The 22,433-nt window shown below is 37.8% G+C and overlaps 1 protein-coding gene across 6 annotated transcripts in view; it reads left to right on the top strand.

Annotated features, from left to right (window-relative positions):
• Positions 1 to 22,433, top strand: part of Gabra3 (gamma-aminobutyric acid type A receptor subunit alpha3) — a 172,789-nt gene that overhangs the window by 449 nt on the left and 149,907 nt on the right. The window contains exons 1-2 of one of the 6 annotated variants that reach the window (XM_013126418.3): positions 290 to 470; positions 930 to 1,012. The exons of 3 other annotated variants lie outside the window; for them this stretch is intronic. The gene's annotated coding sequence lies outside the window, so the exon portion shown is untranslated. Of the gene's footprint in view, positions 1 to 289; positions 471 to 929; positions 1,013 to 4,214; positions 4,235 to 22,433 lie in introns of those variants that run through there. 2 more of the 6 variants (XM_013126417.3, XM_040744732.1) reach the window with 2 other exon arrangements.

The raw sequence follows: 22,433 nt of genomic DNA, 5'->3' as shown, positions 1-22,433 counted from the left end.
CAGCGAAGGGGGTGGGGAGAAGGGGAGGAATGTTGGGAGGGAAGCTGAGAGGGAGAGAAGGAAAGAGGGAGAAAGGAGAGAGGGAGAGGGAAAAGGAGGGACGGACGGAGGGAGGAGGAGATAGAGAGAGAGAGAGAGAGAGAGAGAGAGAGAGAGAGAGAGAGAGAGAGAGAGAGAGAGAGAGAGGGACAAAGGGAAGGAAAGGGAGGGAGGGAGGGAGAGAGAGACAGACACACACAGAGAGACACAGAGAGACACATAGAGAGAGGGAGGGAGGGAGGGAGGGAAGAGAGGAAGACCGTGAGCGCGCGCTAGCTCGCTAGCAAAGCAGAGAGACAGACTGAGATAGGGACTAGGACAGAGACCTAGAGAAAGAGAACAAGCCTCATTCTGTCAGGGCTTAGCCTCCAACTTGTTTCAGTTCATTCATCCTTTTCTCCTCTGCTTCGGGGAAGTGACTGTGGCACTCGGTAAGAGACAGAGATGTTCCCTTCTTCCCCCTCCCCCAAGCTCAGGTCTCCTTTCCAGATAGCATCTCTCCCCGGTTAGGAGAGTCTCCTTGGGTTGGTCGGGAGGCCAGACATGCTCTGCAGCTGTGATGCTTTCGTGGGTTCCCCAGTGGGGTTGGTGGAATCCCAGAGGCGGCATTTGGGCTGGGAGGCGCTGGGGTAAAACCTGGTTTGAGGAAGGGGGTTGCGATGTGGTCGTGTATGCACGATTTGCTTCATTGTCAGTGAATTGTTGTGTTCCTCTTTCGAAGCGGCTCAGCATTGACCTTGCAAATTGCTTGGGGGCCCGACAGCTGCTGCAGAAGGCCACAGAGTGGCCCCCTAGCCAGAGCAGACAGCACTGTCATGACCCCCAGACAGCCCTAGGCACCAAGGATGGGGTAATGGCTGGAGCTCCCTCCTTTAACTCTTTCTCTGCAGCTGTGTTTGGCTGCTGGAAATCAGAAGGAAGGAGGAGACTGAACAGCCCCTTTCCCTCACCCTATTGCAGTACCCAAGTGCAAGTGAGTAGAAAGTTGTAAATAACTGCTTCCTTTCAAGCAGGTGGAGCCCTTCCCCCTTCCTTTTAGAGGTTCACTGTGGCGTTGGGCCTGAGTTGTTCTCCAAACTTGGGAGTCTTTTCTTGGTTCAGTGAGGAAAGCCCCATTGCCAATTACCCTTAATCCCTAGTACCTGTGCTGACAGTCTAACCCATGAATTCAGATTTCGCATACCCCCCCACTGGTGGGCATCCTCTTAGGTCCAGACATGTCCTTGGGAGGAGGACAGAAACACCTGATGGTTTGAAGAGATTCTTCCCAGTAGGCTGCCTCGCCCCCCGAGGCTGGGGGAGGGGCTGCTGGCCAACAAAGGAGAGTGTGAAGAGCTAGGATTTCCATTGTGAATGGTTTGGATTATTGAGGGTTGGTTCCTCAGGTTGGGTTTGTCTGAAGATATCTGAAACAATTGTATCTCTCCTGAACTTGTAAAGGACAGGGTCTGGTTGCTTGATAGAGGTTCCTCTCTGTAGTTGGTGACACTGTCATTTCCCCGATAATAATTGCTGAACAAATTGTACCAATTACTAACATTTTAAGTGTTTAATGACTCTGATCTGGGCTGAGGGTTTAATGTATATTATCTCATTGATTTTTTATGTCAAACCTGTGAATCTGCTGATTGCCATTATCTCTGTTTGACTGATAAAGAAACTGAGGTACAACAAGCATAAGTAGCTTGCTCAACGACAGAGCACAGCCACTTTCAGTGGGAAATGAAAGCACAGCCCCTGGATGCCCAGTACTTTTCTGTTGGCCAAGTGCAGGAGCAGCAGGAAGGACAGCTCTTGACTTTGGGGAGCAACTAGTGACCTTGTGTAGAGCAGTAAGAACTGGGAGTGGTGTGGGACGTAGGCTCCCTCAAAGACCCTAGAAGGCTGCTTTTGGCCAACCTACTTTCTGTTTTGGAAAGGACGCCTAGAAAAACTTTACTTTCCCATGGTCACAGCTGCAGTCATTCTGCATCTAGCTTCAGCTGTACCTTTTAGAAATGGATCCTGCTATTTCTGAGAGCTTGGCCAAACATTTGTTAATTGTAGAACTTTCCAACTAGAAAACTTCCTAAAAGCCATTGAACTCTGATTTGAGTTTGTTCTCAGGACCCCATTTGTTGACTGCTATCTATTTACATTCCCTGCAATAATAGAGCTCATTAGGTGTTTCTTTGCATTTTTGAGCACCTGTGTCAAAAATTTTTAAAAAACTACCTATGTCTTCTGTTCATTGGTTCTTTGGAAGTATCTGGAAGAAATTAATAATTTGTCTTCAGCTAGTTGAAGATGGTATCACATCTTCTCCTCAAGTCTTGGGCCTGAGAAGACTACTAAATAAAGGACCAGGGTGGACTTCTGGAGACTAGACTTTTTATTCATGTTTGTCAGCTTCAAACTCACATCCCACAGCTTTCTCAAGTAGCTCTGATAGTGTAAGTTCTGGTCCTTGGAAGAACTATCTATCTGCTGTCATCTGAACTGCTGCAAAAGAGGTTTTCTTTTGTATTTCTAAAGAGTAAGGACCCTTTGGTACTAAAACTACAGAAAATCAACATAATAGCTAGGCAATAGGTATGGGGAGTAGGGGATTCCATAGTCAAAGATTAAGAAGAAATATTAGTAAAGAGATATTTGAAATGGTGGTGACTTTAAGACTCATATATGATATGGAAGCTAGAAAAAAAACTGTTAGAATGTCAGATATCACTGAGGGGATTCAGTACAATCAGAAAGGAAAGGAGTTAACCCTGCTAGAGCAAAGCACAAGTAGCAAACCTGGGTTCTACTCTTGGTTCTGGTTGTTTGCTGGTTCCCTTAGACACTTGACTTCCCCTCTAAGAGGCTTAGTTTTTCCACTTACAAAATGATTTGGTGTACATAGCCCCCAGAGTATTTCACATTTGAAAGTCTTGGTGTGAAGTTTATAAAATCTCAGGGGTGTGAAGGTCTGCAGAAACCATCCAGGGTCAGTGCTTCTCAGAACTTAGTGCACAACAATGCTCACTAGGGTGGTTTTAAAATGTTAATTCTGATCTGGGGTTTTAGGGTGCAGTCAGAACATTTCAGTATACTGTTGATTCAAGTAGCAAAGTTCTAGTGCGGTGACTGTAAAACTATCTTCATCAATTCAGTTGTTTATAACTTGTTTCTTTCTTGCTGTCAATGCATTTGGTTACAGTTAGGCATTGTGCAGAAGCTATTAAAGGTGAACAAAAGATGCATGTTTTCTGCTTGCTTGAGGTTTATTATTTATGGGGAACAGGCTGGTGCTCATGTAATCACACAACTATGCTATTTTAGATAATGATGCATAAGTATGGGTGTGAGTTATGAGAATATATAATAGAGAACTTGGGGTTTAAGCAAAGCTTGTGTATATAGCCAGCTTATCATTTCATTAAGGAGGAGGTATTGAAGCTTCCTAGAGATCCACAGGGATCAGAATAGTGGTGGTGGAACAGTTTTGTTGATGGACAGAGAAGAGGGTAAGGAGGGAGGAGTGAAAGCAAGAGGGAAAGTATACATTGGGAACTGAGATGAGAGATATATAGTCTTTTGAAGGGTTTTTAATCTTTGGTCAGGAAGCATGTTGCCTAATAAGAGAGTAGTTTTAAGTAGGGCTATTGACATAGTCTCAGCTAGATCCTTTAGACATAAAGTTATTAAGTGTCTACGATAGTCCAAAGAAAATGTAGAAAACACAGAATAGGTTAGACTTAGTCTCTGGTCTCTGAGAAGACAGAATCAAGTAGGAAGGAGAAGAAATGTGCATGCAATGCCAGTATGATCTAAACCCATAAAAGAGAGACAAAGGGCTTCAATGGGAACAAAGACGACTCCTGGAAGTGGATTTTGAACTGTGCATTGAAGATTAGATAGACTTTGAACAATCGTGCTTGATAATAACCAGTTGTATATGATAATATAACATGTGTATGAGGAATATTTGGCAAATATGTGGAAAACTTGACTACAAGTCATAGTGAAGACTAGATTGGAAAAAAGATTCATGTGTAAAAGAGATGGGGTGGCACTCCTTGTGAGCAATTGGACCTGGACAGACTAAATGGTTTGATCTGCCTGAACTCATGCAGATAGTAATGCTATTGCTGAATTCCAACAAGAGCTGCTGAATACAGTTGAAATATGGGCTTGGAGCTCAGCAAAGAAGCCATGTGGAGACAGCAGTGTGAAGGTCAGTGTCTCTTGATTTTTTGAAATAAGAAAAGAGATGCAACTGTGATATTTTGGTGACTGCTTATCTTTAGGTCATAAGAGAAGGAGATAACCTACATGAATGCTAGAAAAGGAGGAAGGGGATAAAGTTGAAATAGAGGTTTGGTCTCAGCCACTCACTATTTGGACAGATATTAATTGAATGTATATCCTTTTCCATCAATGCAGAATATGGTGTTGAACAAAATAGGAATGTTGTTGCCACCTTGGGAAGGAAGAACTTATTTTATAAACTATTGAATGACATGGCTATAAGTTACAGTTTTGTGTGGAGGAGAATGAACTACTCTAAGAGGGGAGATGTGATCACCATTATTGTATTTTACAGAAGAGTTGAGTACTGACAAATGACACTAAATTTTGTGTAGTCCTTTGTACTCTGAAGCTCACATACTCACTAACATTTAAGTTATATGGTGCATAACCATTTTGCAGTTATCTGGCAGGTGATAATACTGCAGTAATGGGGGGAAAAGGAAAGGTCCCTTTAGGCTTAGGTTCACAGGAGCATAACCTTACTTTAAAATCAGATGATATGTATTAGCTTAACTTATACTCTTACTATGTCAGTGCTCTCCTTAGATCTCTGGCTTTGTCAGCAATTTATAGAAAAAGATGCATGACAGAGAAAACATTTTTGTGAAGAATCATATATTAAAAATTCTCTCCCAACATGGATTTCTGATAATGTAGTTTGTAATTTATTCCTGAGCTGTATACTGACTTAGTTTATGATGACAACTTACTTGTCTTGTGTGAACTTCAGTTTTGAAAACTGGGGGTTTGGATTATTTATAAAGACTTTCTTAGTTATAAGGTTCTGTAGTTACTGTTCTGCTTTGTAGAATATTGTGTTCTAACCACATTGTACACGTCTTTCGAGTTTGGCACTAACTGAAGCAACACTGAACATTTTGAAAAAAGTATTTTGAAGCTTTGGAAGAGGCCATGGGAAGGTCTCTTTGTTGTTGTATTCCTAAGATGGTTGAAATTGGTGACTGTCCTGAAAGCTGAAGAAGGAACTTTCTCCTAAGATCTGGAGTAAAGCTAGATTTCAGGTGCTGTTTCCATTACGGACATTCTGAAAACAGTGAAAGTAACTGTATAAAATGGTGCAGGACACTGGGAAATAGTAGTGTAGTTATCTTGTATGCTGAAATGAAATGGTTCAGGCGTTTTCTTCCTGGGGGGAGGAAATGCTGGTTGGTAATAGGAAAACATTTCATACTTGTACTTGAAACATGATTTTAAAGGTATTGATGTCTGTAGACAGTATGTTTCGTCACTATCCACAGAAAGAAGAATAAAAATCTTCAGGCTGTGTATTTAGAGGGATGATTTTCACTTTGAAAAAGCTTTCTTGAAAGGAAAGGGTATTGCATAGATTCTCTTGAAGGGAAAGGAGGTGCTTGCAGATGGAATTATGTAAGTGATCACAACATAAAATAACTTTTCAAAATAGTACACGATGGAGCTAAGAAATGGCATGATTCTTAGTAATCATGCATAGCACTCTCATCACTGAGTACATATGGACACCTGTTTTCAGTGTGAATAGTTCCAGGAAAGGCTGTTTACTACTTGATGATTTAATCATTACCTGATGGTATGCAGCTGTTATTGTTAGCAAGTTAGTTTTCATTTTGACCTGAAACATGTTTTCTAAATCTAACCTATTGGCCTTGCTCCATGAAGCAATATCAATGATATTTCCTTTCCTATAACAGCAATTTACACATTAAAAGATGGTTCAGTCCTTTTTGCACTTTTCTCTACTCCACATACTCCCAGTCCTGCAGATCATATGCCACATATTTCTGAATATCTTCTCTATTAGGTCCTTCATTTCCAACATGACACATTTCTTTTTAAATATACTTTTATTGATTGAGAACTTAATATAACATTTTTGACCATGTTCACCCTAATTCTTCCTATATCCAACCTCTCTATTGTCACCTCTCCACCCACCCAACTTTGAGTTTTCTTCCTTTCCCACCAAAAATCAAGTCCAGTTTGGGTTGGCCAACTACTTGGGAGTCAGGCCTGCTCAAAAATGTGGTCATCTTCTCAGAATACTGACATTAGAGAAAGCTGCCTGCCTGCCTTCCAGTACCTATCAAATGTCAATAGCTCCTCAGTTAGTGGTGCAATTGAGTGCCTACCTGTCATCCTCCATGCTGGGATTTTGTCTGGCTTGAGCTTATATAAGTCTTGTGCCTGCTATCACAATTTCTGTCTTCATCTGTGCTACTGTCCTGTTGTATTCAGAAAACGGTTTTCTTTTTTTAAATATTTTTATTTAAATTAGAAACTATCTTATTTTACATATCAATCCCAGTTCCCTCTCCATCCCATCCTCCCATAGCCCCCACCAATCCCTCCATCACACAGCCATCCACTCCCCAGGGAGAGTGAGGCCTTCCATGGAGGATCATCAAAGTCTGTCACATCCTTTGGAGCAGGACCTAGGCCCTTCCCCGTGTATCTAGGCTGAGAGAGTATCCCTCCATGGGAAATGGGCTCCTGAAGTCCATTCATGCACTAGGGATAAATACTGGTTCCATTGCAAGAGGCCCCATAGACTGCCCAGGCCTCATAACTGACACCCACATTCAGAGGGACTAGTTTGGTCCTATGCTGGTCCCCCAGCTATGTAGCTCAGGTCATCTGTTTCTGTGGGTTTCCCCAGCATAGTCTTGGCCCCAGTGCTCATCACTCCTCCCTCTCTGCAACTGGACTCCAGGAGTTCTTCTCAGTGCTTAGCTGTGGATCTCTTCTTCTGTTTCTATCAGTTACTGGATGAAGGCTCTAGGATGTCATTTAAGGTAGTCATCAATCTCATTATAGGGGAAGGGCATTTTGACCTTTTGGCTAAGATCAAGTGCAGAAAACAGTTTTCTTGATGTCATCCACATAGGTCATATGGAAAGTAAGTAGATCAGCATACTCTTGATGTGTGATGGCTAAACCTGAACCCATTCCCCTATGCACAGCTTTCTGGAACTTTAATTTTAAAAGCCCTGGACAACTCTCAATATACTTCAAGACTCCAAAGTCTACCTTTATATTTTTTTCATGGTACAAAAATAAAATAATCTCATTATGGAAAATTTGGAAATTTTATCTAAGATCCAACTGCAGAAATAATTTGAAATGCTTCCTTCCAGATATGTTTCTGTGTTTACAGGATCATTATGTGTGTGTGTGTGTGTGTGTGTGTGTGTGTGTGTGTGTGTGTCTCATAGCTACTTTTCATTAATACTACATTCTGAGAATTTTCACCTCATTAAGCAGCTTTTCAAAATTTACTGGTGCATAATTTTTGTGCCATCATCTGACAGTCCTAATATTGACTGTTGAAATTGTTTTCAATTGTATCTCTGTAGTGTATATCTTTATGAATTTCATATATCATTATTCCTTGAACTTTACCTCTTTAAGGTCTCCATTCAAATGCTACTGTGGTGAAGTCCTCTGTAATGAGCTTATGTAAAAATGCAAATTCATCTCCCCCAATATAAACCTCCTTTTTTTCTTTTCTTCTTCTTTGGTTTTGCAGCATCACTTAACTAGATTCTATACTAGACACATACCTTATAAAGTAAGCACGTCTTTTGGAAAGGGCCTAGGCACTCCCCTGTGTGTCTAGGCTGAGAGAGTATCCCTCTATGTGGAGTGGGCACCTCAAGTCCATTCGTATACTAGGGATACATACTGATCCACTACAAGAGGTCCCATGGATTGCTGATTCCTCTTCACTAACACCCACATTCAGGGGATCTGGATCAGTCCTATGCTGGTTTCCCAGCTATCAGTCTGAGGTCCATGTGCTCCCCCTTGTTCAGGTCAGCTTAAACAGTTCATCTTATGTGGCAAATTATTTTAATTATAACCATGAAACATCCCAGTTACTTTGACTGACATAGGGCCCTTTAAAATGTCAGTAAGAAAAGAGACTTTCATGTTTTATTGTTATTTGAGAATGTTACTTAGTTTGTCAAACTTTCTTCACATAAAAGCAGTTTTAAAAAAAAAGAAAGTAAGCAAAAGATTTCCTCCTATTTTCCTATTTTCATGACAATTTTATCCCATAGCAGCCAAAAATGTCTAAATGTACATGATACTTTTTAAATGAATTATTGAGATGGATTAAGAGGTGTTGGTCAGTATGCTAACTTTTAAAATCACTTATTGTTCATGTGATTGTATTGTATAAGACAGGCAGTGTCTGTTTATACAGCTGCATCAGAACCACCTTTTCATATTTTTGCCAACCTGACAGGCAAAATAGTGACATCATTTGAGTGTTTGTACTTTTTTATTATAGTGGATGCACTTTTTATATTTCTTTATTTTGTTTCCTTTTTGTGTACATCATTTTTTGTTGTGAATTTAAATGATTTCTACTCATTTTTCTATATTTGGTAGACATAAGACCATTCTTACAACTGTGTTAATATTTTTCTGTCTGCATTTTAAAAGAACTTTTATATCCAATGATCTTAATTTGTACATAATTATATCAATCTCTTGATTTGTAATTTATTCTAATGAATTATATTGCAGTTCGCCATTCAAAATTTAATAAGTGCTTGAATAGATTTTGTTTAATTTTCAGTGCTTCTGCGTAATCCCTCTGAAATTTATGTTGCTGTATGGTGTGAGGTTATTTTCTAAATTGTTTTCCCCTTCAGTTGTTTCACAGCAGCAAATATTGAATAATTCATTCTTTCCCTCTGTTGTATAATATACCTAAATTGTTATATATAGTATGTTCTTTGGGGGAATTTATCTGCTTTCCATTCTTGTAGTCTGCCTCTTCTTGTCCTAGTTATAAAGTTTAAATATTATTGTAGCTTTTAAATAATTTCTATCACCTCATCTCTCCTCTTACTGTAACTATAGGAGAACTGAACCTCAATTTGTTTATTTGTGTTGAGTGTATAATATACCTTTAATTATGCAAAGAACTTTATACTATTGTTGCAGTAAATTGCATATCTGGTCTACAAAGAATTTGATATTAATACTTTAATTTTATATTTTCTCACTTTGTTCAAATGTATTATGAATTGAGGGAATGGGAGAGGGACCTAGAACTGACTTGTGAAGCAACCTTGATTCTTATCTAAATTTAAACTGGAAAATAAAATTTAAAAAAAAGTTTATTTTTTATATTTTGAAGATCAAAGGTATATAGGAAAAACTCAAAGAATATTAACATTTTAAATGTTTTATTTATTTATTTTGAGGCAGGGTCTCTCTCTGTCATATCTATGGCTGTTTTGTAACTCACTATGTAGACAAGGTTGGCTTCAAACTCACAAATATCCACCTGCCTCTACCTCCCAAGTGCTGAGATTAAAGGCATGTACTATCACCCAGTACTGAATTTTTGTTTTTGATGCTTTAATATAAATATTTTTTCAGATAAAGTTTACTTCTCTTAAAAATTAATGCATTTTATTTTAATTTTACAAGAGAAATGTGACAGAATTTCAGAAGGTAATACTATGTTTTATGTCCTTAATTTTCTATAATACTATGCATATTGTATGGATGTGGTACATTTCTAATGATTGATGGACTGATATGTAATTACTAACTAGCATAGTTGTCATTTGGGGTAAGTCTTTATTTCATGCATTTAAATATGAGTTTTAACATGCATAATTCTATGTAGTCACCACTATATTATCTATGTAGTCACCACTACATTATTTTATTGAATAGCTTTATAGCCACAAAAGTCTTTAGTGACTTACCTAGTCATTCATCTTACCCAACTGAACCTGTACTTATTGTTGATCTTTTGTTTTTATTTCTTTTTTTGAAATAATATAGTTTCATCATTTCTCCCTTTCCTTCCCTCCCCCAAAATCTCCCATTCATATCTTCTTTTTCTCTTTCAAATGCATGACATTTTTATTTTTGTTTTACTCTCTCTCTCTCTGTGTCTCTAAAACTACTAAATATGTAAATCCAACATACTTAGTCCGTGTAATGATACTTGTATGTAGGCGTTTTCAATATTTTTTGTTTTTATTAGTACATATTATATTGTACAAAATGAGTTTCATTTTGACAGGCTTTCTTCTCTTGTTCTCTTCCTTCTTCCTACTAGATGATTCTTTCTTCCCAAGTACTTCCTATTTTGCTTTTATGTTGCTGTTTTTTTTTATTTTGCATTACAAGACAAAATATAACATGAGGAATTTGTCACTTCATTTCCTGTATGCTTTGACTTTTTCAGAGTAACTTTTTTCACTTGTCACTATGGACTTAAGGTTCCTTAGTTTCTTTTAATGGATTGGCATCTCATTTATTTCTCTTTACTAAAGAGTAATATTCTACTGAATTGAGATGTTACTGTATTAAAAAAAACTATTCACCCATAGAAGAAGGACATTTTTGTTGTTCCCATGTTTTGACAGTAAAAAACAAATCTGTCACTAATATTTATGCTTAAAGGTTTGAATTCACTGGGTAAGATGCAAGGAGTTCAGCTGTTAGGTTACTGACAGTCTTCTAAGGTGGCTAGCTAACATGGCATTCCTTACAGCAGCCACAGTTGCTCTGTATCTTTGCCAGCGTTTGGTATTGTCAGCATCTTGTGAGTATTTTGCTTTAAAAACTCCTAATGAAATGACACCTAACATCTTTTCATAATCTTATTTGCCACTGGTAATAGTTTTGGTGATGTATCTATTTAGTTCTTTTGTCTCTTTTATAATGACAGGATCTCTCCACATACCCTTAGAACTCTCTTTGCAATCCATGTTGACTTTGGACTTACAGTATTTTGGTCATGAAAAACTGAGTTATTTTATTTTTATTGTTGAATTTAAAGAACTTGTTTGTAACCTTTGAATATAAGTCCTGTATTGGACTTGTGCTTTTCATGCTTTACCTTTTAGTCTGTGGCTTGTGTTTTCTTTATGTCAATAGTAGTATTTTGCACTTCATTGAGATCCAGATTATTAATATTTACTTTTGTGGAGCAGGCTCCTATCCTTCAACACCATGGAATAGGAGTTTTGTTGTTTTGCATGTTGCTCTATGATCCACTTTGAACCAATTTTGTGATGGATATACATTTGTATAGATTTTTAAAAATTATTTTAAAACATATACATTTAATAATTAGTGAAAACGAGACTATAAATTTGAAGGATAAGGGAGATAGATGTATGGGAGGGTTTGATGGAGGGATGGGAAAGGAGAAATGTAATTAAATTATAATTTCAAAAATAGAAATAATGGCATACAAATAGACTTTCAGTGCCCATGCCACAATATGGGATGTTTTCTCAGCCGGGACTCTTGGGGAAGGGCCTAGGCCCTGCCCTGGATGAAATGACAGTCACTAGAGATCCACCACGGAGGGCCTCACCCTCCCTGGGGATTGGAGTGGAAATTGGGTGGGGAACTGGGGGACCTGGTGGGAAGGGCTGGGGAAGAGTTGAGCGAAAGGGAACTGGTATTTACATGAGAAACAAGATTGTTTCTAACCTAAAAAAATAGAAATAAATAAAACAAAGAATAATGCATCTATGATAGCATATATGTAATGATATTATAATGGTTTCTTCTTAATATGACATAACAGAGTGAGTATGAGGCAAGGAATAGAAAGTAGAAAAAGTTTACTCATTTTATATCCCATCTACTACTACCTTTGCATAAAATAACATGGACATACATGAAAAATATTAATTTATGTGTGTGTTTGTGTGTGTGTGTGTGTGTGTGTATGTGTGTATGCATATGCCACAGTGCCTACATGTGGAAGTCAGAGGGCAACTTGTGGGAGCTTGTTCTCTTGTTACAATATGTGTGTCCTGATGTTGAATTCAGGTCATCAAGCTCAAGCCTGACAAGTGCCACTGAGCCATCTCATTGGCTTATTATTGTTGTTGTTTGTCTTATTAATAATATAAATAATACTGCATTTTAAAATTTCATTTTTGCTATATTAGAAAGCAAATGTCTATTGTGTATTAACTTTACATTTTGATTTGTCAGTATTTTTAGTGAATGTGTAGCTCATGGTTTACTTGTATTTCCTTATTTCCTTATGATTGAATACCTTTTCATGTGTTTCCCGACCATCTGCATCCTTTCTTTGGAGAAATGTCAATTTAAATAATTTACACATTAATGTTTGGAATACTTACATTATTACATTGTTATTGTACATACACATACATGTGTGGTCATGTGACAAACCCTTTAATAGTTGCATGCTTTAAAATATCTTTCCCTCCTGTGGTTTATACTTTTGGGTTCTAAGAACTCTTTACCTCACATGGTTGGTCCACTTGGCTGTTGTGTACTCTCAGTTCTCAAGGGTGCATTGCCCTCTTCTTTACAATGAATTCTGACTATATTCAACATAAAAAGTCTTTGACTCAATTCAAAATGGCTGTTCTCTTTGTTGTGGAATTCTACAGATTGGTTATTGCCTTTAATTTAGGTTTAGATAGATTAGCCATTCATCTGTTGATGGACATGGGTTGATTCCATTTTTGGGGTTAGTATGAGTGCTATTACAGTGGACACACTATGTGTTGACACACTAGTTTCATTTACTCATGTATATGTACTTAGCGGTTGTCCAGGTGGATCATGTGGCAATTTTGGTTTTCAGCTTTTAAAGAACCTTTATACTGTATTCTGTAGTAGTTATATTAATTTACATTCCTACCAACAATCTGTCAGGACTCATCATTATGTCAGGACTGAGGTAAAATCTTTTTCATGGTATTCATTTTCAGATTATGTCTCTGGAGATTAGTGATGTCAAATATGTATCTACATATTTGTTGGCCATTATTTACAAATGTCTGGTCACTTTCTTTGCCAACTTTTAACCAGGCTCTTGGTATTTTTGCAAGTTAATTAAGTTCTTCATATACTTTGTATATTAACACCTTATTACATGTATATCTTGGGAATATTTTTTGTTTTCCATTTTTCAAGCTATTTCTTCACTGAATGAATTTGTTGTATAACTTTTATTTTGAGTGAATCCAATTTTGTTTATGCTCACGCTTTTTGGGATTATGTTAAAAGTCACTGCACAGAATACCTCCATGGTATTCTTTTACTGTGCTTTCTATAAGGGTTTTATTGGTGTAGTTCTTATGTTTTCATGCTAAATGCACTTGGGGTTGATTTTTGTACACGGTGAAAGGTTATGATCCCCGTGTTTTAGATGTGCTGGGTGCCTGTTTGATAGTTGTTGTAGCACTCTTTGGAGGGAGTGAAACCTCAAAGAAGTAGGACCTAACTGAAAGCATTTATATCATTGGAAACACCACTCTTAGAGAGGATTATGGCCTTTTTCATGGGAACAGTGGCTAATTGTATGAGAGTGTATTGTTACAATAAGAGCTAGTCTAGTTACCATTTGTTTCTCCATGTGGTCTCTTCTACCTCTGCACCTGTTTTGGTGATACCATCACCATGAAGCTCTCACCAGTGGCTCTTTAGCTGGACTCCCTAATCTCGGACTTTCAGCCTCTAAGGATTATCTAATTAAATTTTCTTTTGAAGCTTCAGAATTGATATGTTTTTACAGAAATACAAAGTAGAATTAATACACAAAATTGCCATTGAGAATCAAGTAATTACTATAACTATCTGAAAACATGGGAGCTCCTTTGGAATTGGGTATATCAACAGGGATTGAAGTTGTCCAAAGGAACTGGTTAATAAAAATGTATTAGGAGAAGGTGTGTGACCAAGAAATTACCTTCTAAAGACATTATCATGGGTAAAAAGCCAAGTGCTATCCATAAAAACAGTTTACTGAAAGGCACCTCAGAAATCTGTGAGGCAACCCTTACATGCATTATATTAAGGAACAGGCCCAAGGGCTTCCTAGGATTTCACTGCTAGTCAGCTCCTTTGAATTCATTCAGTGGATCCCAATGGCAGGAGCAGAGACTGAAGAGACTAGGGGGTGATTAAGATTAAGGAACTTGGGATGCTTCCCTTGAAGGTAAAATACTAGCATATTTCTCATAGGAGTCAAATTAGTTCCTGTGAGAGCAGATCGTTGCAACAAAAGTGAAACTGGCACCCAAATCTCTCTTCCAGTCTCCCTATTCAGCTTTCATTCCATTCCCTCCAACTTATAGGGAGATTTCACTAGAGTCTAATAAGTGGGCTGCTTAGTGTTGGGCTGTAAACTCAAACCTATAAGCTAAGACTATTTTTCTTTCCGAATTACTCAGCCTTAGGTATTTTGTTCTAGCAACAAAATGTGACATATAGGAATTGAACTACATTCTGCATCTAGATATTTGGTCATAATAGTGCCATTAACCTTTCTCTATCATGTCTTCTCAGCATCTTTGTCCAAACCCCCAGTTTTCGTAGATGCTTGAATACATTTCTGCCTTATGTATTATGTTCCATTGGGTTGTGTTTCTGTTTTAAGTCAGTGCCCCGTTGTTCAGATTTCTAAAACTCGAAATATCTTGAAGTCAGATAGTGTGGTGCTTCAGTTGTTTTTGTTTGCTTGTTTTTGTTTTTGTTTTGTTTTTTATTTCAAGATTGCTTTGACAATTTGGCTTCATCTTAGAGTTATTCCATGGCACTTTGTTTGTACACTTATCGATGCCATGTTTTCCTGATTGCACTTGAACTTTGTTCTCCTGCATTAAGGCCTGTATGATAAAGAATTAGGTACTTACATCAATCTTTTCATTTTGGGAATGTCTGAGAATGTCTCTCAGCAATAAATATGTCCACAAATTCTGGGCATGTTTGTTGTGTGGTCTTTTTAAAATTTCATCATGCTGTTTAATCAAGCACAGTTGCCTAGAAAGACTTGTAGCAAGAGTACAAATACTTCTCCAACGTGTCTCCTAGATACCATTTCACCCTAACCTCTTATCTCTCTCTCTTCAGCATGGTGATGTGGATTCCTTTTCCTCGGGGAAGAGAAATCCGTGGTTTGTGGCCCTTGCCAATAACTAAGCGGTTGCCATTGGTATCTTTCACATGAGCCACATCAAAAGAGCCAGAATGTTTCTCTCAGTTGGTGATCACCCCAAATTCTTCTCAAGTTAGCACCTCCAGTCACCATACACAGGTTATCGGTGTCAAACTTGACGAAGTAGGTTATTCAATTTGAATTGTGTCATTCACCTTGATGAGGGGATCAAGGTATTGGGGTAGTGCTAGCATTTTTAAGCCCACAACTACTGCAGCCAATGCAACACTAGGGGGCACCCTAAGTACAGGCCCACTGAGACCTATGTCATATGAGGTTGGGAATCTAAGCTCTTAGTTGCTTAGGCCTGACCACTGTAGGCTATTCAGAGATCCTAAGGTCTATGTAGTTCCCTGGCAAGAGTGTGGGTTGGATCTCAGTCTATCTTACAGCAGCTACAGGTTCCTGTGCAACACCAGGAAGCCTTACAGGCTCAGGCTGTGTGTACTGATGTGGACTTAGTAACTGTGAAGGGTTCTCAGAGATGTTTTTTCTGTGGTGTGCACAATGTTGGAAATTATGACTAAAAATTATGTTTAGCTACCTTTTTTATCTGAAGTAAATGTTCTCTCTGTCCAGCCTGTGTTGCTTGGGGCTGGTTGAGTGCTGATGTAGGTAATATTCTCTTTAATACACCTTTTCTTAGTACTACATTAATACCAGGTGCTCTTATCTGATTGTATTCAGGTTTTATGAAAAACATTTTTTTTGTGTGGACAGTTGTTGAAGATGATGCTTTGTGGGAAGAAGTGGTAGATAGAGTCTAGACTGCCATCTTTCTCTGCCTCTTCTCAAGTACTGCATGCTTTCTGAATCCATCAAAGTGACATTAAAGATTTCAACTTCTGAATGTTTATCATTAATGTGTAAATGGAATTATATTTTGTGAATATATTGTGCATCTTATGAAGCTCACTTTTTTGGTTTTACTGCCTTTTTATGTCTTTACTAATTTCTGGGATTAAAGGTATGTGCCACCAAGTCTGGCCTAGGTGAATTTAGTAATATAGTTTTAATGGATTTTACCCTTATACAATTTTTTCCAAGTTTCTTAAAGAAGTATGTTTGGTCTTTGTTCTTCTTCATGTGAGAGGCTTTCCTTCCGCATTCTGTGTTTTTTCTTATGTGCAGCATCCTCTGAATGGGAGGAGGCTGTTAAAGGTCAACAAGTTAAGGAAATTTGCTAGGAAGGTCAGAAACTTACAATATCTGTAAAGGCCCTCCACAGTGTTTATTGTAATGAAAGCAATAAACAGTGTCTGGGGAGCACAGACTCTCTGATTCTTCTTGCAGAACTGCCTGTCACACACTGAGCTCTAGATTCAGCTTTTATGAATCTTGTTCATCTGAAGGTAGGTTTTTCAGAGACACAGCTGCTTTTGAGTTACCTATGCTCTTGAACAACCTCTCACCCTTGCTCCTGTAAGTACCCAAAGAAATGTATTGTTTTACCAAGCTACACTCTGCTAAAATAATGTTTGCCAATGGTGCAATTCATTACTATTTTGCCAGCTTGACACAAGTTAAGGCCATTCATTGGGAAGAGGGTACCTCAACTGAGAGAACATGCAATTGGATTGCTCTGTGGGGTTCTTGGTTGTTGATTGATACCTAAAGAGTCAGACCCTGTGGATGGCACCACCCCTGAGCAGATGGTCCTGGTTGTATAATGAAGTAGGTTGAGCAAGCCAGGATGAGCAAGGCAGCAAACAGTCTTCCTTTGTGACCTCTGCTTCAGTTCCTGCCTCCAGATCCCTGCCTTGAGTTCCTGCCCTGACTTTCCTTCATGATGAACTACAGGGCCTAAGTTGAAATAAACCCTTTCTCTAAAGTTACTTTTGACCAGAATGTTTTAGGACAGAAACAGAAACCAAACTAGAAAAAGTACTCCCTGTGACATTTGTTGATGGTTTCTCAAGAAAGGTTACACAACACAATATGAGTGGAACATTCACACTGACTAGAATTACTAGAATTATTGTTAACTGCCAAGTTTGGGCTTTTAATTTTTTGATGTAATGTAAATATTTTTAGATATTGTAGTGATTGTAACACGGATTAATAAATGACCCAGAGACAGATATTGGAGTTCAAGCTGAAGATCAGGGATCAAAACACCCAACCACTAGCTCTTACCTCTAGTTCAGGCTGAATGGGCTGATTCTATCTCTACGAGCTCTCACCAAGCCTCAGTTTGGATGGAGAATGAATGCCTCTCTGAGACCTTGCTCTTGTTTTATATAATTTCCTAATGTTGGGATTAAAGGTATAACCTATAATTTTATTTTAAACTGATTCACTGTTGTGTAGATCTGGGTGGCCTTGGACTCAGACCAAGATTGATCCAGTCTAAAGTAGAAACAGCCAGGTGATGGTGGCTCACACCTTTAATCCCAGTACTTGGGTGTCACATGACCTTAATTCCAGCACTTGGGAGGTGGAGACAGGAGTGATATGGCTGGACAAAGAGAGGAGGAAACAGGAGCTTAGGGCATTCAGTCTGAGGATTCCTAGGGACAGGATCGCTCATTCATTATAAGGATTCAGTAGAGGTAAGAACTAGTAGCTGACTGCTTTGCTTCTCTGATCTCCAGCAAAGCTTTATTTGTTAAAGCACAAACAAGATATCACCACAAAATTCCTTTCTCTTGAGTTGAAAAGATTCAAAATATATGGATAATGTAAGTTTCATCTACAGAGGAACAGATTTAATTTTCTGCATTCTTGGTGATAAGGTTGGAGGCACTGTTATTTTTGTTGTTTGTTTCATTTTCCTTTGTCTTTATCCTTATTTGTTTGTGAATCAAAATAAACTGATTTACTGCCACTTTAGTGCAATTTCAGCTTGAAACAAGTAAATTCAGTCAACCATCTTTAACTACAGATATTTCAAGGTTTCTGCTGATAATTTTCTGTATATTTCCTTGTTATCTCTTACAGTTAGTTCCTCTTACCCATTCTGTAAGTAAGTTCTTCTACTCTATTTTAAACATCATGTAACATTAGTGGTGACAAAAAGACAGACACTTGCATACTGTTTAAAATAGCACACAAGTTCATATATGAGATTATGCACACACATATTATATATATATAATGTATATATAATGTATATGTATGTGTTATTGGTGATTATTACTCTTCTATACTTACTATTTTCTATTTCTGGAATTCCTATTATGCTTTGGTTGGAGTGTCTAAGTCTTGTCTAGATACGTTAATTTCTCTTTGATTTTATTGGTTCCTCTGATGTGTTTTGTTTTAACTCTATTCTCAAATGAGTCTTAAAATTGACTAATCCTTTGGCTATATTGAGAGTACAGTTTATGCTGACATTTGAACTTTTGTTTCAGAGTCTCTGGTCTTGATTTAGAGTATTCATATTTTTCATTTGAAAAAATGAACTTTTTAAAAATTTCTGTGGCTTTTCTATTTTAAAACCTGTTTTCCTGTTTTTTATAGCTCTTAGCCTCCTAGTTCTTTGATGGTGCAAAACGCCATGATTCTCTAGGATTATAATTTCATATTTGTTGGCTATTACTTTCTCAAGACATTCTTGATAGTCTTTGCAATTTTATCTCACTGCATAGTTACCCCAAATGGAAAAATTCATGGTTTTCTTTCCCTAGCTATCACTATTTTTCCTAGGTCTGGCTAGATTATGTTTTATTCAATCAGCCTGTTAGTTCAAAAGCAGTTCCTATACTCACAGCTTGAGGCTTTTCTTCCTTCAGGATAGCAGAAGTCCAGGTTTTGAGCTAGTGGGTGGTGTGATGTGAGTCCTAGTTATATAATTATCTGTCTGACCTCCTAGGTTGCAACTCAGTTGGCTGTCTTGTCTTCTATTGTCCATAACATATTAAAAATTACTCTGTATAGAGGTTCCTGATTTATTTTCTGGTTTCTTGCAACGACTTAATTTTCTTAACCTTCTACTTTTTTAATAATACTGGTTTATGGTACCCCACTGTGATTCAGCTCCAAGGGTGAGTGAGCTGCTATTTTTTTCTTGCTTTGTAGGTATGTCTCATTTCCGTTTTGTTTTACAATTGTGATTATGCTTTGGTTTTATAGCAATAATCCCTATATTTTATGTTTGGAGCTGAGATAGGGTATTTCTCCTGTGTGAAATGTTACAGGCTTGATGTGATTTTGGTATTTCTTGGTAGATAATAAATTCTTCAAGTAATCACAACTCATTATTTGAGTCATGAATTAAGGTGAACTGTTCTTGGTTAGTTTTCTATGTTGAATTTGTAATCACAGATTGTATTGTTCATATATCTGAGTATTTAGTATTCTAGGGTGTAGAGCAATGGAGACATGAGTCCACTGAAGTTGAACATGACAAGCAGGTATTTTTTTTTACTTATGGGAGAAGGAGTATTGGGCTTGTCTGAAACTTGGGTCCCAAATTAATAGCAGGGGATTTTTGTAGATTGGATGGGTGGCAATTCCCACCTCAGCAGGAAACATTTTGTGAAAGTAAGGAGAAAGACAAAAGTGTGGGAAAAATCATAGTGGGAGCTTTAAGCAGAAATAGATTGGAGGCAATTAATCCTTAGTTTGAAGATACTGGCTGCTTTGGTATGAGACTAATGGAAATTTTTGTTATGGTTTCAAGCAATTTATAAATCAGCCAGACACCATGCTGTTGCAGCAGAGAGAGCAGAAGAATGCTAGCATGAGATATTGATATAAAAATTGAGGTTGAAGATGTAAGATTTTGCTAATTCTTTAAGGACTTTGTGGGCCAGATTCTAGACTTCAATCTTTCCTCCAAGAACAGTAGGGAGCCTTCCAATTGTTTTAAGCAAGGGAGTAAAGTAATGCGATTTGCATTTTAATGGTCCTTTCTGGTTGCCATGTGAAGGATGGATTAATGCAGCAGAAGGATAGTTAGAATGAATGTGAAAAGACCAGTAAGGCTGTTTCCAGTAAGGTGGCATGTGGAGAGAGAAGATGAGTTTGAAAAGTACATTAGAATGTTGGCAGCAATATCAGGTGGAATATTTAGCAAGCACTAGGATGTCTGGTGTAACTGAACTTGCACTTTTGCTTGCATTTTTTATTAAGTTGATTTCTTACCAGTATTTCTGATATGTTTTTGCATTCATACTAACTTATTCATTGCTCTTTCCTTTCTTTCAATATCAGCCTTTTGCTTTCTTCCATTGTCACAAGTGCTCATTTTCTTTCTCTGCTTTCTACATTGGTCCATTAATAATATTGTTCATTTTCAGTGGTCTTTTGTTTTTTCAATCTCCTAACTTCTTGTTTGTTTTCAGTACATCTTTCTCAGTTTCTAGCTGGAACTATCTTAAGACAAACTTTCTTGTTCTGAGGGAGTGGGCGTATGCTTGCCCAATGTTTACAATAGCTATCTCATTGTACAAGTGCCATTCTAGCTGCCTTAACATCCTGGCAAGAACAACTAAACACTCAGTTTTATAACCTATTCTCCTCTTTACTTGTGGAATGATTTTTTTCCTGTCTTACAAGTGCTTGTGCAGAAATCTAAAACTATGGCAGTCTCCAGAAGCTGCAAAAATACTCCTGGTTATATGTTTAGTGGACACTGGAGGCTGGAAATTCATATATATGAATGAATCTTTTCTTTCTTTTGTGCCACATCTAAAGATTCCCCATTTTTAGATGAATTCAAGATTTCTGAACTATATACATTACATATCCCCGTTTATAGTTCATGAATCCTAGAGGCAAACTACAAATCTATAGTTATTCTTTAGTATACAACTTCATCGTCTCCTTGCAGCTCCATTTAGGACTACTATTAAACGTAGTTCTTTGGAATGGAGGCAGGACACCATCCACTGCTTAGGCACAGCGGCCCCAGCTCTGTCTGTAGGGTGCATGCATATATTAGAACCTGGATGCTAATATTAGTCCCTCAATTCACTCTTAGGGAAAGACCAATGATAAATCAGGTCAGCAGCCTGAGGAGACTGTGCAAATGAAACAGGGTATTACTCTTTCTTTGGTGATTTAGTTCTTGAATTACTGTTTCTAATTCCTGGGCCTGTAAGTATATAGATGATTTCCTTGCTTTGCCAAGTACAAATTATTTAGCTGTTAACTATATTCTTATATAAAGGTATGCCATGTAACATATATGTATGAGTGATAGATGTCAAGATATTGTGATGTATTTCCCTCCAGTCAGGGTTTGGCTGTGAATATTATGGGCAGAACTGATAAATTCAATGTTCATTGTTTAGAACTTCTGTGTGATTGATCTCTACAAAACCTCTTAGAATACTCAAGTTCTTTTTAGTTTTTGGTTTTTTTTCAAGAAAGGGTCTCTCTGTATAACAGCCCTGGCTATTCTGGAACTTGCTCTACAGACCAGGCTGGCTTTGAACCTCGAGAGGTCCACCTGCATCTGCCTCCTGAGTGCTCTTTGGACCATTTTCCTCCTACTGGTTTGTCTCCCACAGTCTTAATATGAGGGGTTGTGATATAAATTTTTATGCCATGTTGGTTGATATCCCTTGGAGGTCTGCTCTTTTCTGAAGGGATCTGGGGGAAAAAGGAAGTGGGGATAGGGAGGAACTAGGAGAAGTGGAAAAGTTGGAAACTACAGTCTATATGTAATATATGAGAATAAATTAAAAAAGAATATTCCAAGTTCTAACCACAGTAGTGAGTTTTTTCTTGGTTGGAATCAAAGATTTTTTCCCCTTCTCACCATCTCTTCCTTATGTGAATAATATCAACCCACTGTGTTAGACTTTGGGGAATTAATGTTAAATCAGATAGACCTGCCTTCTTTCTGCTCTATGGTTCTTATCATCTAAAATGGACAAATAATTTTCAGTTGAGTTTAGTGCTTTGGAGATGTAACAACGGGTGTTCTAAAGTAATAAAAATTCAGGCCTAGCCTAACTGGGAACACAAGAGGCAGCATTGTTTTCTTACTGAAGTAATACTGAAGCATAGAATGTAAAGATCTGTAGTTTCTAGCGATTTCAGCAATGGTGGAGAAAGAAAGCAGATAAAAAGTGTTTCAGGGAGAAAAGACCAGGTTCTGCAGAGGTTATAATTGTGTGAAACACAGATTACATTCTAGGAGATAAGGGGATGTGAATGTAGAGATACAGTATTATGCAAATCATGTCATGCAGAGTCG

Source organism: Mesocricetus auratus, unplaced genomic scaffold (assembly GCF_017639785.1).
Source record: "Mesocricetus auratus isolate SY011 unplaced genomic scaffold, BCM_Maur_2.0 Super-Scaffold_100003, whole genome shotgun sequence".
NCBI classification, from domain to species: domain Eukaryota; kingdom Metazoa; phylum Chordata; class Mammalia; order Rodentia; family Cricetidae; genus Mesocricetus; species Mesocricetus auratus.
Note: the sequence above shows the minus strand (reverse complement) of the source record. Positions and strands in the feature narration are given on the sequence as shown.